At 44.0% G+C, this 16,082-nt stretch overlaps 1 protein-coding gene across 5 annotated transcripts in view; it reads left to right on the top strand.

Annotated features, from left to right (window-relative positions):
* LOC103227175 (uncharacterized) overlaps positions 1–16,082 on the top strand; it is a 100,504-nt gene that overhangs the window by 56,830 nt on the left and 27,592 nt on the right. For 3 of the 5 annotated variants that reach the window (XM_073009468.1, XM_073009467.1, XM_073009465.1), the window contains exons 5-6: positions 447–3,972; positions 5,559–5,761. The exons of 1 other annotated variant lie outside the window; for it this stretch is intronic. The gene's annotated coding sequence lies outside the window, so the exon portion shown is untranslated. The remainder of the gene's footprint in view (positions 1–446; positions 3,973–5,558; positions 5,762–16,082) is intronic. One more of the 5 variants, XM_073009466.1, reaches the window with a different exon arrangement.

The raw sequence follows: 16,082 nt of genomic DNA, 5'->3' as shown, positions 1-16,082 counted from the left end.
GCAGTTGTAGGGCATACAAAGACAAGAGAGCGACAGTCCTTGCTGTGTTGTCATCTAACAGGAAGGGCAAGACTGGTATATAAATAAATATGTTGGGGGAAAAAATCTTAGTATTCAACCCAGGTAACAAAGAACAATTTCTCTCTCTATTTATTTAACAACTTAATATCTGTTTTGAGCCCTACTTTTTACCAGGTTGGAATAAGCTCAGTTGGGGTCCTCACCATTTTTTGGGTCATGACTAATTCTAGGGGCTTACATAATCTGAAGCCATCAGGAGGGGGTGCTTTTTGGTCCTCAATGTCATCTGTCAGCACGATCTGCTGAGACATCGCTGCCCCTGTGGTTGTGTATTATGTGTTCGTGCAGGCAGTCATGGGGACACACTCATTCCCTCCGCAAGGTCCCTTCAGGACCTACCTTTTGATTCTCTCTGCTACTTCTAGGCCTTTCTGGGTTGCATGTAACCAGTGCGCCTCTTTGCAGCATGCATAAACACAGCACTCATCCATTTCCTTATGAAGTCTTGCTACCCCGCTAAGGTTCTCCCAGGGGTGCAGGAGAAAACGCTGCTTCTCTCAGGACCAGCGAGCATTTTAGCCCTCTGAGTCTCCTTCCGTCTTTCCTTCTTGCTTCTAACTCTGAGAATCCTCTGGTCCAGGAAGATTGGGCAGGTGAGATCTAGAATCTTACTATTACAAATAATGTTTGCTTCCAAATCTGTTGTCTGTGCTGTAGGGTATTTCTGTTACTAGGAAACTTCTTCTTCTCTCTTTTCTACTGTCTTACATCCTCCTAAGGCAATGAACACAAAGTGGACCAGCTGCTTGAATGTAGAAAAAAGCAAGGGGGAAAGAAGTAACGTGGGGGAAATCATGGAAGCGATTCCGTACAAGGCAGAAATAGGGTGTGTTATGAGATGAAAAAACATTGTACTCTGGGGCTTCAAAGTATATTAATAGGGCTCTTTGGTTGCACACGAAAGAAATGAATACTGGTTAACTCAAGTCAGAAAAAATAATGGGTTTATTGAAAGCCTTCTGGGTAACTCACTGAGTAGAAATAAGAGCTTAACAGATGCTTTGAGAATGACAGAAGCCAGGCAGCACTGAGGATTGCAGCAAGAAGAACGCAAGAGCCATCAAGGGTGCCACCATCAAATGACTCAGTTCCAACCACCTTCTGTCTGGTGTGTGCAAATCCCCAGAAGATCGGCTATGATTGGCTGAGCTTATTCACACTTGTGGCCAGGGGTTCTCTACCTGGAAGCTCCACCAGACCTAAAGTGGAGAGAAGTCTTACTCTCAAGGCAGGGGAAGGCAAAGGAATGTGAGGATGCAGGATGTCCTGCTCAAAAGGAATGGAAGAGAAAGTCCCATCCAGAAAGTAGGACAGCTTAGAGGACAGGGCATTTGTGAAGAACTTTGAAGGATGGGAAGGGTTCTGATGAACAGAGATATGAGATGGAGATAGGAAGGGAATGCATATTCCAAGCAGATAAATTTGGTAGGGTTGAAAATGTTCATTTGGAGGCATATGAAGAAATCTGAGGCTGGCTGCAGTGACTCAAGCCTATAATCCCAACACTTTGGGAGGCCAAGGTGGGCAGATCGTGAGGTCAGGAGTTCGAAACCAGCTTGGCTAACATGGTGAAACCCCATTTCTACTAAAAATACAAAAATTAGCTGGGCATGGTGGTGGGCACCTGTAATCCCAGCTACTTGGGAGGCTGAGGCAGAAGAATCATTTGAACCTGGGAGGTGGAGGTTGCAGTGAGCCGAGATCGTGCCATTGCACTCCAGCCTGGGCGACAGGACGAGACTCCATCTCACAAAAAGAAAAGAAAAAAAAAATCTGAGAAGGCTAGGCATGGTGGCTCGTGCCTATAATCCCAGCACTTTGGGAGGCCAAGGCGGGTAGATCACTTGAGGTCAGGAGTTCAGGACCAGCCTGGCCAACATGGTAAAACCCCGTCTCTATTAAAAATACAAAAATTATCCAGGCATGATGGCGGGTGCCTGTAATCCCAGCTACTCGGGAGGCTGGGGTGGGAGAATTACTTGAACCCAGGAGGTGGAGGTTGCAGTGAGCTGAGATCACGCCACTGCCATCCAGCCTGAGCAACAGAGTGAGACTTCATCTCAAAAAAGAAAGAAAGAAATCTGAATGAGGAATTGTTATGGGCCAAATTGTGTCTCTCCACCATTGCCCCACCAAATTCATGTGCTAAAGTTGTAGCTCCCAATTCTTCAGAATGAGATTGCATTGGGAGATGGGGTCCTTAAGGAGGTAATTAAGTTAAAATGAGGTCATTGGGGGTAGGCTATAATTCCATGTGACTGGTATCTTTCTAAGAAGAGGAAATTGGGACCCAGACAGATACAGAGGGAAGGCCAGGAAAACACACAGGGAGAAGACAGCCATCTGCAAGCCAAGGATGGAGGCCACAGAAGAAACCAACCCTGCAGACCCCTTGGTCTCAGCCTCCAGAAATGTGAGAAAATCCATTACTGTTGTTTTTAAGTCACCCAGTCTGTGGTACTGGCAGCCCCAGCAAATGAAGACAGACATCTTTTCTTATTTTGGATGCAATGGATACCCATGGAAACTTTTTAAAAGGGAGACTAGGTAGCTAGACTTACGATTTAGGAAAATGGGTCTAACAGTAGTCTCAGGGGTGGGTAGAGTCTGGAGGTGGAAGACCAGTTAGTAGACTACTGCAAAAGTCTTTAGAAAGTTATATGAGGCTGTTAGCTTGGATAGTAGTAATAAGGTTGAGAAGAGAGTAGGATTGTGGCAATGATTATAGAAATGGAATTTGAAGACTTGGTTGCAAATTGAATATTGGAGGAAAGGAGAGGAGAGAGTTAAAGATGTCTTCAATTTTTATGACCTGCTAACTAGGTGATATGGTTTGGCTGTGTCCCCACCCAAATCTCCACTTGAATTGTATCTCCCAGAATTCCCATGTGTTGTGGGAGGGACCCAGGGGGAGGTAAGTGAATCATGGGGGCCGGTCATATTTCCCATGCTATCCTCATGATAGTGAATAAGTCTCATGAGATTTGATGGGTTTATCAGGGGTTTCTGCTTTTGGTTCTTCCTCATTTTCTCTTGCTGCCGCCCTGTAAGAAGTGCCTTTCGCCTGCCGCCATGATTCTGAGGCCTCCCAAGTCATGTGGAACTGTAAATCCAATTAAACCTCTTTTTCTTCCCAGTTTTGGGTATGTCTTTATCAGTAGCATGAAAATGGACTAATCCACTGGGAGAATGGGGTAATAAAAGAAGGTTCTTTTGTTTGTTTGTTTGTTTGTAAGTTTTGAGACAGAACCCTGCTCTGTTGCCCAGGCTGGAGTGCAGTGGCACAATCATAGCTCACTGTAGCTTCGACCTCCTGGGCTCAAGCAATCCTCCTGCCTCAGCTTCCTGAGCAGCTGGGACTACAGATATGTACCACCACACCTAGATAATTTGTTAATTTTTTTTGTAGAGACAAGGTCTCACTATGTTGCTCAGGTTGGTCTTGAACTCCTGGGCTCAAGCGATCCTCCTGCCTCAGCCTCACAAAATGCTGGGATTACCAGTGTGAGCTACTATGCCTGGCCAAGGGGGCTCTTTTGATGACTGACAAAAAGGCAATCAAACTAGCTTATGAACAAATGGAATTGGTTACTGCTCTAATTGTGAGACCCAGGGTCTTGCGTCTGGCTTTGGACGCTCCTGGTCCTAGGCACTCAGGGGCTCTGCTTTGCTTCTCTTTGGGTGCCGTGCCTTCCCTCTGAAGCTTCCATGTGGTCAGGAAGACAGCCGCAGCATCTTCATAGTTCATGATCTAAGATGACTCCCTCTCGTCTCCAGATGCCAAATCCGACTTAGGGCAGGTGCTTACTCCTCGGCCCTATCACTGCGGACAGGAAGATGGGGTACCACTGCTGGTGAAGCTTTGGTTCGTGTTCCCTCCACTTAGGCCAGGTAGGAAATTTTGACAGTCTGGTAGATCTCCAGTGAAAACAGAAATGCAGGGCAGACAGAAACAGTTGACATTCACCCCATTGGGTTTGGATTTAGATATTTTATTAGGCTGGTGCAAAGGCTTTTTTTTTTTTTTTTTTTGAGACAGAGTCTTGTCCTGTTGCCCAGGCTGGAGTGCAATGGCCCAATCTCAGCTTACTGCAACCTCCACTTCCTGGGTTCAAGTGATTCTCCTGATAGTTACTTTTAATGGCAAAAACTGCAATTACTTTTGCACCAGCCTAATATTTTTGGACATGCCAATATCGAGTAAAGGATGGGGTGCAGGGAAGAAATGGTGAGAGTTCATTGATAATGTGGATTTTGAGCTCAAGAGAGAAAAGTTACCCGCAGAGAGGCTGTGTGACTAAAGCCATGGTAGTGAGTACATTTCCTGGAAAAGAGAATAGCCATGGGAAAGAGGTTTGAGGATGGACTGAACATTAGGGAATTTCTATATTTGGTAAAGAAAAAAGGAAGAAAATACAGGAGTAGTCAGAGAGGGGCAGGCCATCCAGAAAATAGAAATTGATGGAAGCCAGTGAAGGAGAAGGTTTCAAGAAGGATAGAATGTTGGTAGCTTTCAGAGGTGAGAACTGAGAAAAGACAGGGGATCATTAGGTACTTAGGAGATCACTGGTGACCTCCTTATGGCTTTGGGGGCAAGGCTCAGTGTCATTAAAAATGGTTACTTTTTTTAAAAAGACAAAACATTTTATTGCCATAAATTAATCCAGTAGGTATATCTGAGAAAGCACGCATCAGTTGGTTAGAGCAATAAGCGCCTCTACCACATTGCCAGATGTGATTTTCTAAGGGAAGTTGGCAATCTGAAGTTGGGAATGTTTATGTGAACTTCCCCACTCTTTCCATATTGGCAGCTAATTTAAAAACATAAAACCACTGTGTGAGTAAACAGGTTTGTGGGTTGGGCTGCCAGTTTATACCCTCAGCACTATATCTGAGGAATGGGGGCGGAAAAAAAAAAAGGCCAGGATGTGGAGAAGAGATAACATAAAGAGGCTCCACCTACGTTCAATCTGGCCAGAGGCCTGGGTGTCGAAATTGTTCCTGAGGACCTGAAAATCTGGACACCTCTAGTATGTCAGTACAGAGTGTGTGACTTTTAAAGCCATCAGTGGTCTGGATCTTAGTCTCCTCTTATCTTACATAAATCTGGAAAATTCTTTCATGATTGTTATTTATTCCTTTTTGTTTTATTTCTTTTATTATTATTTTCGTTATTCTTTCCTTCTATTTTGAGAACTTTGGTACTTTCCTTTTTGAGTGAAAAATACTATGGATTCTGGATTAAAATAGCACAGGAGAGGTTGAAATAAGGTTTTGTCAGTTTTGCAGATATGGTTATTGCTATGATATCTCATTCATTCAAGTGTTTATTTTTGCCTATGTACAAGACAATGTGTTATAACTAGCAAGGTGTAGGAAATGAGTAAGAACAACCTGTACCCACATTCTTGAGGCATATAATTAGGAACTGGAGAAAAAGGACCAACATAAATAGGTACAATCATTCATTCCTGCAGCTTCCTGACCATGATGTCTGCCATGTGCACATTCACGAAGTTATAGTTCAGTGCAGAGAAAGACATGTGTACAGATACTTTTGGTGTTATTCATGTGCTATAATAGAATGATCAAGAAACTTGGAGGAGCAGAAGAGAAAGCACCTCATTCTGCTTGCACAAGCTGAACACTTCAGGGAGGCTTCACGGAGGAGGTGTTTAAGGTAAGTCTTTAAGATGACTAGGGATTTGCACAGCAGATGAAGGGTGGCCAGGGTTTCTAAGAAGAAGGTGCAGCACCTACAAACTCAGAGGCGTAAAGGAACATCACACATTCAGGGTGTGATGGATGAGAAACCAAATGTGGGCAGTTCCTCAGGAGAGCTACAAGCCAGGCACTATGCGATTCTCATTTACATTCCAGTCCTGCTGTTCCATGTGAAATGAGTGAGGGCAGGTGGATGTCTTAGGCACACCAGGCATTCAGGTGCCTTATGTCCTTTACCCCTGAGTATTTTGTTGGTCTTCTACTGGAAAGAAACCATCCATGACATCCAGGCTTGGGGAAAGTACAGGAGCATCTACAGATTCCTTCAAAGTGTGTATTTCGCTTAACATATTTAAAGCCAGGAGACGGCCGGGTGCGGTGGCTCACGCCTGTAATTCCAGCACATTGGGGGGCCAAAGCAGTTGGATCGCTTGAGCCCAGAAGTTTGAGACCAGCCTGGGCAAAACAGTGACACCTCGTCTCTACAAAAAATACAAAAATTAACAGTGTGCTGATGTGTGCTTATAGTCCCAGCTACCTGGGAGACTGAGGTGGGAGGATCACTTGAGCTCAGGAGGTCAAGGCTGCAGTGAGCCGTGATTGCACCACTACATTCCAGCCTGGATGACAGAGTGAGGCCCTGTGTTAGAAAAAAATAAATTAAAAATAAAGCCAGGAGACCAGGTATTTTTACATGAGTGCTACTTGCTACCATAATCCACAGAAAAAGTGTCTAATATTAGTAAGGATTAGTAATTCTTTTTCATTAGAAGGTAGGGTATGTTTCAAATAGGCATTTCAGCCAGGTGCTGTGGCTTATGCCTGTAATTCCAGCATTTTGGGAGGCCGAGGCAGGTGGATCACCTGAGGTCAGGAGTTGAGATCAGCCTGGCCAACAAGGCAAAACCCAGTATTGTCTAAAAATACAAAAATGTGCTGGGTGTGGTGGTGGGTGCCTGTAATCCCAGCTACTCAGGAGGCTGAGGCAGGAGAATCATTGGAAATGGTGTTGGGGCTGGGGGGGCGGGTCACGGAGGTTGCAGTGAGCCAAGGTCATGCCACTGTACTCCAGCCTGGGTGAAAGAGGAATTTAATGGAGAGAGCTATTAGCTACTTACATTGAATTCTGTCATCCCTGTCATTATTTACTGAATATTTACAATACACATAACTAGCTATATGAGTTTGACTTTAAAGAGAAGAGAATGCTTTTAACATTTGATTCCTAGAAATCAGTACTGCTGCCTTAATTTATAATGAAAAAGAAAAATATCAATCAAAGGAAAGGTATATTTTCTTTTTTAGCAGAGCTGTGCAGGATAGTAACAGCCCAAGCGTAGAGTCTGGGCTCATAGCCTGAGGCATCCCACATGGGGCCTGGGGCCGCCTGCGAATGAACACCACACGCCTGAGGCCAGACCACACTCTTGTGCTTTATTTACACTTGTTAGTTCTCATGAACTATATCATAAATACATGTGGGTTTTCAGCCAATTTTTGGTAAGACACTTTGTGTTTCAGGGCATTTTATCTACAGAATTTGATTTAAACATTATCAGATATTTACACATTAAAAAAATTATATACAACACTAAGTAAAATGTAAAATACATCGAATTAATTCACTATCTTAGTTTAGAAATAGACTCGAACTGTTATGAATGTGAGTTGTCAGCTGCCAATGATAGGATGACCAACTCATTCTGGTTTTCGCACTGAAAGTCCCACGTCCCAGAACTCAAACCACAAGGTAATTCTGCCCATCAGAACTCAACAAGGAGCAGCTCAGGTTCAGATCCACATGCTGAGCTGTTTGTTACACTAGCTGTTAGAACTCAGTGTCTGACTGGAGCAGAAGTTCATGTAGCAAACAGATCACTTGGAAAAGTGAATCATCCATGGTCATGACAATTGATAAAATGTTGAGGTTGTACCGATCAGTTTGCCCGTGAGTAGCGGAGAATATGAGAAAGGCAGAAAAGGCAGGTAGGAAGGTATGCAAAAAAGACTGGAGGAGGAGCTTAGGAGGCTTGACGTGATAGTTCTAGAGCTTCCTCTGGAAATACCAACTGTTTGTGTATTTGTAAAAGACAAACAGGCCAGGCGCGGTGGCTCAAGCCTGTAATCCCAGCACTTTGGGAGGCCGAGACGGGTGGATCACGAGGTCCGGAGATCGAGACCATCCTGGCTAACACAGTGAAACCCCGTCTCTACTTAAAAATACAAAAAACTAGCCGGGCGTGGTGGCGGGCGCCTATAGTCCCAGCTACTTGGGAGCCTGAGGCAGGAGAATGGCGTAAACCCGGGAGGCGGAGCTTGCAGTGAGCTGAGATCACACCACTGCACTCCAGCCTGGGCAACAGAGCGAGACTCCGTCTCAAAAAAAAAAAAAAAAAAAAAAAAAAAAAAAAAAGACAAACAGAGCAGCCTGAAATAAAATGGTGAGATGGAAGTGTCTGATATTCTGATATCCCACCCTTCCTTATCCTCGTTATCTCTCTCCACACCTATGGTAAGGGACGATTCCAGTTAAAAATCCTCATGCATGACATTTTAACCTTTTTTCCTTCTTATGTACTGTATTAGTCAGTTGCTGTAAAGAAATACCTGAGACTGGGTAATTTATAAAAAAAGAGGTTTCATTGGCTCATGGTTCTGCAGACTGTACAGGAAGCATAGTGGCTTCTGGGGAGGCCTCAAGAAACTTACAATCATGGCAGAGGGTGAAGGGGAAGCAGGCACATCTTACATGGCAGATGCAGGAGCAAGAGAGAAAAGGGGGGCTAGGCATGGTGGCTCATGCGTGTAATCCCAGCACTTTGGGAGGCCGAAGCAGGCAGATTACTTGAAGTCAGGAGTTCGAGACCAGCCTGGCCAACATGGTGAAACCTCATCTCTACTAAAAATACAAAAATTAATCAGCCAGGCGTGGCAGTGCATACCTGTAGTCCCAGCTACTTGGGAGGCTGAGGCACAAGAATTGCTTGAACCCAGGAGGCACAGGCTGCAGTGAGCCAAGATTGCGCCACTGCACTCCAGCCTGGGCAACAGAGTGAGACTCTGTCTCGGAAAAAAAAAAAAAAAAAAAAAAAAGGGAGAGAAAAGGGGGAGGTGCTACATACTTTTAAACAACCAGATCTCGTGAGAACTTTATCACAAGAACAGCACTAGGGGAATGGTGCTAAGCCATTCATGAGAAACTGCCCCCATGACTCAATCACCTCCCACCAGGCCGCACCTTCAACATTGGGGATTACAATTCGACATGAGATTTGGGGGGGACCCAGATCCAAACCATATCATGTACTATGTCCTATTAAGTTTTTTCTTAACATTTTAAAATAAAATATTTCAAACATACAGAAAAGTGGACAGAATTTTATAATGAATGCCCATATACCCACCACTTAGACTATAAAACTAACATTTTAATATATGTACCTAATTTATCCCATATCTTCTATCTCTCCATCTATCAATCCATCTTATTTTTTGGATGCATTTCAAAGCAAGTAGCTTCAGCTCTAAACACTTGGACACGCATACCATTAACTAGAGTTTAGTTTTTTTGGTGGGTTTTTTTTTCTCTTGAGATAAAATTTATACACAATGAAATACACAGATCTTAAGTGTATTTTCCCATGAGTTTTGACAAATGTATTCATGTGTATAACCCAAACCCATATCAAGATACAGGACACTATCATCACACCAGAAAGTTCTCCTCATGCCTCTTCCCAGTTAATCCCTATCGGGATCACCATCCTCCACCTACTCCAGACAATTACTGTTCTCTGATTGTTTTCCACTACAAATTACTTTCATCTGTTCTAGAACTTTGCATAATCAGAACCAGAGAGTATGTACTCTTTGGGGTCTGTTTTCTTTGCTCAGCATGATGTCTGTGAGATTCATTCATGTTCATGGTTATATCGGTAGTATTTCTGGCCAGCATTCCATGGTATGGATGTATCATAATTTGTTCATTTTCCTTTTAATGGACATTTGGTCAGTTTGCAGTTTTTAAATATTATATATGAAGTTCCTATGGACATAGCTATACAAATATTTTAGTGTGAGGTTTTCATTTCTCTGGGGTAAATACCTAAGGAGTAGAATCCATAGCATTGTTTTAAATAGTTTAGCAGAGGCTTATTAGAAGGTGGCATCACGCCTCTACCTCTCCATCCATCTCTCCTTCCTATTACTCTTTTTTTTTTTTTTTTTTTTTTTTTTTTAGACAGAGTCTTGCTCTGTCACCCAGCCTGGAGTGCAGTGGCCCAATCTCAGCTCACTGCAACCTCCGCCTCCTGGGTTCAAGCAATTCTCTGCTTCAGCCTCCCGAGTAGCTGGGATTATAGGCTCCTGCCACCATGCCCGGCTAATTTTTTTTTTGTATTTTTAGTAGAGACGGGGTTTCACCATGTTGGCCAGGCTGGTCTTGAACTTCTGACCTCATGATCCACCTGTCTCAGCCTCCCAAAGTGCTGGGATTACAGGCGTGAGCCACCACACCTGGCCCCCTCTTCTTTTTTCTATAAGCCACTCATTTTCTTCCCTTTTGTCTCTCCTGACAGGGTATAATGTTTTGTTACTATTTTCTCACTGTCCTCAAAATTCTTCCAGAGAGAGGCAGCACGGTGTTGGTGAAAACGCCTTGACTGTTGGGCTACTTTCAAGATAAGCCTGTGCCGCTTTGTAGCAGGGTGAGTTATGTTACTTCGCTGGGCTCCAGGCTCCTTAACTGTTTGTTCATTCAAGAGGTTGGGGGAGATAACTCTGGAGTTCCCTTTCCAGCTCCATCACTCTGTAAATCTATGACCTCTTTTTCTAAGACACAAATCAGGCACAGAGAGATGAGATAAGAGGACAGAAAGATGAAGGTAGAGATGGAGAGGGCAAAAAAGAAAAACAAATAACTTTCTTCCTGCAACTTGGCCAAACAGTGACATGGTCTCTGGGGCCAGGTCAGTCCCCTCCCAAGGTCATCTTCCTTTCCTCACTCCTGGTTTCATGGTTAGGCACCCCGACTGGCCTTGCCTTGTCCTCTGCTGCTGTGTACCCCCATCTTCTCTGTTCCCCCAGTTAATATATATCAGTTTCATGTTCTGGATATGCTCATTGAGCCTCCAAAGAGAGCACTGTAAACCAATTTATGCCAGTGAACCAATAAGGAAACCAAGAGAGGTCCCTTCTTGCCAAGGTAAATATGTTCAATTTAATAAGGGCTTTGTAGATATAATGCACTCATTTTCATTGTATAACCTAGAGGAAGGACACTCATGTCAGGAGGTTTAGGTACAAGAAGTGAAGAAACATCATGGCGGGCTATATGAGGAGTCTCTTAAGTGCACGAGCTGCTGCATTTAAGATCTTCTTCATATGATACAGGTACCGAGACTATGAGAACTGAATTTTATTGTATTAAGTCTCAATTTAAAAATTGTATTCTGCTGCTCCCCAAAACAGCCTCATACTTATTGGAACACATATGCCAATTTTGGCTCAGAAAATGTGGTCTCTGTGCATGTTGATGGATATCATTTTCAGCACATGTGCTCTCTCAATACCTTGGGTATATCCTACCTTACAGTAATTAGCATATACGTCATTTCAGAAAGGAAAAGTTTCATCCTGGATTTAGGGAAAGGTTAAATGAGGAGAGAAACTACTAAAGAAAGAGGAAGAGAAACATTAAAAAAAAGAGAGAAGTAGTGTAGAGTGAAAAGGAGTGGGAAAAGATGGGCCAATGATGAACAGAAGATGAAGGAAAAAATGGGAAGAGTGCCACGAAAATGTAAAACCCTCAAAAAACACGATTTTATGGTAAAAAAAATTCATTCAAAATTTTGTCCCAAGCCAGAAGTAAGAGTAAAACGTAAACTTTGAGACATAGCGCCCCCTGGCATACCTAATTGCAACCTCATTGTCTTCAGATCTCTAGTGTATTTTGTTTTCTTTTTGTTTGTTTTTGCTTTTGAGATGGAGTCTCGCTCTGTTGCCCAGGCTAGAGTGCAATGGCATAATCTCGTCTCACTGCAACCTCTACCTCCTGGGTTCAAGCAATTCTCCTGCCTCAGCCTCCTAAGTAGCTGGGATTACAGGCATGTGCCACCATGCCTGGCTAATTTTGGTATTTTTAGTAGAGATGGGGTTTTGCCATGTTGGCCAGGCTGGTTCCAAACTCCTGACCTCAAGTGATTCACCTGCCTTAGCCTCCCAAAGTCCCAAAAATTACAGGCGTTAGCCACCGCCCCTGGCCTCTAATGTATTTTGATATACTCAAAATATACTCATATTTAACAACAAACCCAAATTAATTATAGTTCAGAAGGAACAGAGTTAGGCTTTCAATTCAAGCTGTAATCAATCATATTAGTGATTTTTTTTGTTTCTAATATATCAATTAAGCTCATTAGATTCCAGCTAATTAAGTTACAAAGATAAGGGACTCATATCATACCCTAAGGATGGAATGAGCTCTAGCTTTTAAATAATTATCTCTCTGAGGTTGAGGCTCTTCTGTTTCCTATGTTCTGCCAATAGATTGAGTTCAACAGTCATTTGCAGGCAAAGCAAAAGGCATTTAGAGAGTTCTAAGACTGTCCGTCCTCATCAGACACTGGGTATGAGCACTGTAACTTTGAGACTCAGGGCCATGCACCTGTGGGAGCTGGACCACACATATGCTTTGAAAAGAAGGCCAGCCACAGCTGAGAGCTATGCTATCCCCCTTATCACTGTCATCTGAAACCCTCTTCCAGCTAGGGAGGAGGACTGTAAGCTCCAGGTATATTTAGGAGCCACTTGATGTTTAACCCCTAAGAAGAAAGGCTTTGGAAGACAGAGCAAGCAAACAGAGATTCTAACTTTACAAGTTACCAAGTTTAAGATAAGGAGAAAGATCAAATAAATGAGGTCAGGGTCAAAATCCCTCAGAGCCAGGATTTGGGTATGAGGAGATGAAAAGGAAGAGAGGGCAGAACGTGCTGTTTTGAGGACCCAAACCAGCAAGGCTGGTGAACTGGGGTGGAGGGTGTGCACCTGCAGAGGTGGACTGAGGGAATCTTCAAGAGTTGGAAACATCTGCCCGTGTGGCCTTTCAAGTCAAACTTGGGTACAGAGATAACCACATCCCCTACTCTACTCTACCACAACTAATTAACAACTAACTAGCCCACTTCCTTGTTAAACCCTGAGAATGTCTACACAGAAATCTGCTTGAAGGGTTTTTTCTTTTCTTTTTTTTTTTTTCAGACGGAGTTTTGCTCTTGTTGCCCAGGCTGCAGGGCAATGGCGCGATCTCGGCTTACCACAGCTTCTGCCTCCTGGATTCAAGCAATTCTCTTGCCTCAGCCTCCCGAGTAGCTGGGATTACAGGTGCACGCCACCACACCTGGCTAATTTTTTGTATTTTTAGTAGAGATGGGATTTCACCATGTTGGTCAGGCTGGTCTCAAACTCCTAACCTCAGGTGATCTGCCTGCCTTGGCCTCCCAAAGTGCTGGGATTATAGGTGTGAGCCACTGTGCCTGGCCTTTTAAAAATTTTATTTATTTATTTATTTTTAATTCTTTAAAGAAAATAAACTTTCAGTTTTGTTTTTTTTTTTTTAGACGGAGTCTCACTCTGTTGCCCAGGCTGCAGTGCAGTGGTGTGATCTCAGCTCACTGTAAGCTCCGCCTCCCAGGTTCATGCCATTTTCCTGCCTCAGCCTCCCAAGTAGCTGGGCCTACAGGCACTCACCACTATGTCTGGTTAATTTTTTTTGTATTTTTAGTAGGGATGGGGTTTCACCCTGTTAGCCAGGATGATCTCGATTTCCTGACCTCATGATCTGCCTGCCTTGGCTCCCAAAGTGCTGGAATTAACAGGCGTGAGCTACCACACCTGGCCCGCTTTCAATTTTTAAAAGACTGATAGCTATAAGCCAGTCACACTTTTGCCATGGGCTGCCCTGAGAAGAGATAGCAATGTTGAGCAAGGCAGTTTCCTGTGGTTAAGAGCAATGCCCAATAAGGAACAGAGTTGGAAGACTTTATCAGCTTATATTTCAAGCAGCTAGAGGATAGATGCATGGGTCCTGCAGAGGGAACCTGGGTGAGCTCCACAGTGTCCACTACAGTCCACCCCTTGAGTGACTTGGCTCCATTTACTTCCTATACAGTAGGAAGTTTGTCTTACCTGGAAACAGCTTATCTAGGATTCTGGTTGGTCCGGTTCCCTGAAGAACTTACAAGGCAAGTGTTAGTGGGATGTACTAGAGTACCTGCTGCTATAGTTGACCTCAAGGCTGTAGCTGATACTCCTCCTTCCCCTCCTCTGCTACTCATTCTAGATTTCTCTTTCCCTTGAGTAGCATTCCTGCCATTCTATGAGGCTTGCCCAGTTAAGTAATTCTTATGCTCGCCCCTGAAATGTGTAAGCCTCTGGTTACCTTGCTTATCTCAGGCCATGTCTTCTCTGCTTGTCCATTTACGTTTAAAACATGGCATGGGTATGCCAAGAGCTGTTCCGGTGGATTACCTGAGTGCCAAACATATGGCACATGTATGCAGCAGCAGACCTACCTACCTACCTACTTTCTACTGATGCTCAGAGGCAAATTCCCCTGCTAATATGATGACTCCTTTCCTTGTCTGCTGGTCTCTTAGCACGAGGACTCTAAAGTGACCAGGCAGCAGCCATGGCTTAAAGTTCAGTGAAATTCTGAATGTGTCCCCAGGCAGAAGTGTTACCACCACTGGTATAGGTACTTCAAGATTCACAATGCTTAAATTTGTAGGGTAGGAAGCACAAATTCCTCAAGTGGGTGATTGGGGGTGATGGTAAGTGGGGCCACTCCTATTTTTGCCCCTTGGTTCCTAGAACCATGCATTCTACCTACCAAGACCACAGGAACATAGAATGCTTGTTGATTTAGGATATGTAGCACATCATGGAGGATGATGTCCCACCCTTGCAAGGTGTCATCTTCAAGCTGGTGCCCCAGCTTGAAGAAAGCATCCACTGCTTTCAGAGGCCATTAAACAGCCTCTTAAATGGCCATATCTTTAAGAGGCCATTCTATTGCTTTATCAGGCCAGTGGCTTCTAGGAGATGTGGTTTGTGAGAGACCAGTGGATCTCAGGTCATGTACCATGGCTACAGCCCCTTTGGTAAGTGGATCTCAGGTGATGTACCATCGCTACAGCTTCTTTGCTGTAAGGTAGGACCTTTGGTTCTACTTTGTCACGAGAGATTTCATTTCAGAATAGTAGTGCTTCCCTAAGCCATAGAGGACTGGAAAGAAAAATCCATGTCTGGAATTTGTGTCACCTAGGCAAGATGAATTTCTGTCTTTCCCAGGATAGCAGGGGTCTAATGTAGTCAACCTGCTATAAAGTGATTGGTCTCTTCAAAGGGTAGGGCCACATTGTGGCTGGCAGTTTGGACACTCAGCAGCAGCAGGAACTAAGTCAGCACTGGTGGATGGGGAGCCAGGCACGTACAGGATCCTACCCATCCAGATAAGAGTTGTCACTGTAGGAAAGCCATCATGGGGAGGCACAATGTTTGTGAGACTCATCTGTGTTGTTGGGTGTGTATCAGTAGTTTTTTCCATGTTATTGTTGCTGTGTTTTGTAGTATTCCACTCTATGACTGTATCATAGTTTGTCTGTTCATCTCTTGATGGACATTTAGGGTTTTCCCATTGTTTTGTCTATTAGGAACATTCATGTCCAAGTGTTTTAGTGGGGGTACATCTTGGGAATCTGTATTTTTTTTTTTTTTTTAAGACAGAGTCTCACTCTGTCACCAGGCTGGAGTGCAGTGGCGTGATCTTGGCTCACTGCAACCTCCATCTCCTGGGTTCAAGCGATTCTCCTACCTCAGCCTCCCCAAGTAGCTGGGACTACAGGCGCACACCACCATGAATGGCCAACTTTTGTATTTTTAGTAGAGATGGGGTTTCACCATATCGGCCAGGATGATCTCGATCTCTTGACCTTGTGATCCACCCGCCTCAGCCTCCCAGAGTTCTGGGATTATAGGCGTGAGCCACTGTGTCTGGCCAGGAATCTGTATTTTCAATGATTAATCTCAGGTGTTTCTTAAGCATACTCAAGCTTGAGAATTTGCTGTTAGTATGGCTCCTGACGTTTTCCGAGGGGATTGAGGAGATATGGTCTAATAGGCTGAGCCTGACTTGGCAGTCATATTTTGACGTGGACTTGGACTTTACTTTCACTCACTTCTAGTTTGTTCCTCAGACTGAGGACCTACCATGAAACCAG

This window comes from Chlorocebus sabaeus, chromosome 21 (genome assembly GCF_047675955.1).
Source record: "Chlorocebus sabaeus isolate Y175 chromosome 21, mChlSab1.0.hap1, whole genome shotgun sequence".
NCBI lineage: Eukaryota > Metazoa > Chordata > Mammalia > Primates > Cercopithecidae > Chlorocebus > Chlorocebus sabaeus.
Note: the sequence above shows the minus strand (reverse complement) of the source record. Positions and strands in the feature narration are given on the sequence as shown.